Raw genomic sequence first — 2,006 nt, 5'->3', positions numbered from 1 at the left:
TATCACTTTACATGGGAAATTGTGGGTAGACAAGCACCACATACTGGACAGGATAGCAAAAGTCTGACAACCTTCAGGGTCTCACCCTCAGGGAAAACTTGATACTGGCTACTCTCTCCTCCTGAGATGTAGGCCTGTCTGGTCTGGAAAATATGAGAGGGGCTGATCATCTCTGAGGAGACAGGCCAAAAAAGGTTTCATATAAGTAGGGAAAGAAACAGAAAAACAAGAGCTGAAAAACTCTGATCAGTTAAAAAGAACCTATGCTAGAGGTCTAGAATAAGTTGAACTGAATGCCAAAAAATGGACATAGAACAAAACCATCCAACCAGAAAACCCTAAGTAAAGAGTGAAAATTACCTCCAGAATAAACTAATTAAAAAATCAAATGCCTAGGTGACAGCAAAAACTAAGTCATACTAGGAAAATAGAAGATGTGGCCCAGTCAAAGGAACAACCCAATATTTCAAATGAGATACAATTAATTCTGGATGTTTGAACAGACATGCAAAATCTCATAAAAAATCAATCCAATGAATTTAGGGAAGATATGGCAAAATAGATGAAGGATATAAAGAAGGCAAATATAAAGAAGAACTCAAAAGTTTGAAGAAAACAAATCACAGAACTTATGAGAATAAAAGGCACAATAGAAGAGATGAAAAAATAAGCAAGACCTACAACAGTAGATTTAAAGAGGCAGAAGAAAGGATCGATGAACTAAGGGACAGGACTTCTGAAATCCTACACACAAAAGAAAATATAGGGAAAAGAATGAAAAAATATGAGCAGGGCTTCAGGGACTTGAATGACAATATGAAGCACATGAATATATGTGCTATGGGTGTCCTAGAAGGAGAAGAGAAGGAAAAATGAACAGAAAGACAAATGGAGGAAATAATCACTGAAAATTTCCTATCTCTTATGAAAGAAATAAAATTACAGATCCAAGAAGTGCAGCATACAACATACAGAATAGATCAGAATAGAGCTACTCCAAGAAACTTACTAATCATTTTGTCAAATGTCAAAGACAAAGATAGAATTTTGAAAGCAGCTTTAGAAAAGCATCCATTACATACAAGGGAAGCTCAATAAGGCTATGTGTGTATTTCTCAGCAGAACTCATGGAGGCGAGGAGACAGTGGTATGATATATTTAAGATTCTGAAAGAGAAAAAAAAACTTCCAAACAAGAATTCTATACCCAGTAAAAAATGTCCTTCAAAAACGATAGGAGATTAAAGTATTTTCAGACAAACAGTCAATGAAAGAATTTGTGATTTAGAGACTGGCTCTACAAGAAATACTAAAGGGAGCACTATAGGCAGATAGGAAAAGACACTGAGAGAGAAGTCTGGAGAAGAGTGTAGAAATGGAGGCAATCAGTAAAGATAAAAAGAGAAAAAAATAAGATATGATATATAAAATCCAAAAGACAAAATGGTAAAAGAAAGTATTGCTTTTAAAGTAATAACATTAAATGTTAATGGGTTAAACTCCCCAACCAAAAGACAGACTGGCAGAATGGATTTAAGAACAGGACCCATCTATACTCCGTCTAAAGGATACTCACCTTAGACCCAAGGACAAAAACAAACTGAAAATGAAAGATTGGAAAAAGATATTTCTTGCAAACAACAACCGGAAAAGACTGGGGGTAGCTATACAAATATCTGACAAATTAGACTTCAAATGTAAAACAATTAAAAGAGACAAAGAAGGACACTGTGTAGTAATAAAAGGAACAATTCAACAAGAAGATATAAGAATTGTAAATATTTATGCACTGAACAAGAGTGCTTCAAAATACATGAGGCAAACACTGACAACACTGAAGGGAGAAGTAAACATCTCTGTAGTAATGGTTGGAGACTTCAATTCCCCACTTGCATCAATGGATAGAACATCTAGACAGAGGATCAATAACAGAACAGAGAGTTTGAATGATATGATAAATTAACTAGACTTAATAGACATTTACTGAACATTACCCCTGCAACGGCA

The sequence above is a fragment of the Tamandua tetradactyla genome, chromosome X, assembly GCF_023851605.1.
Source record: "Tamandua tetradactyla isolate mTamTet1 chromosome X, mTamTet1.pri, whole genome shotgun sequence".
NCBI classification, from domain to species: domain Eukaryota; kingdom Metazoa; phylum Chordata; class Mammalia; order Pilosa; family Myrmecophagidae; genus Tamandua; species Tamandua tetradactyla.
The sequence above is the reverse complement of the archived record's forward strand: the minus strand, read 5'-3'. Positions refer to the sequence as shown.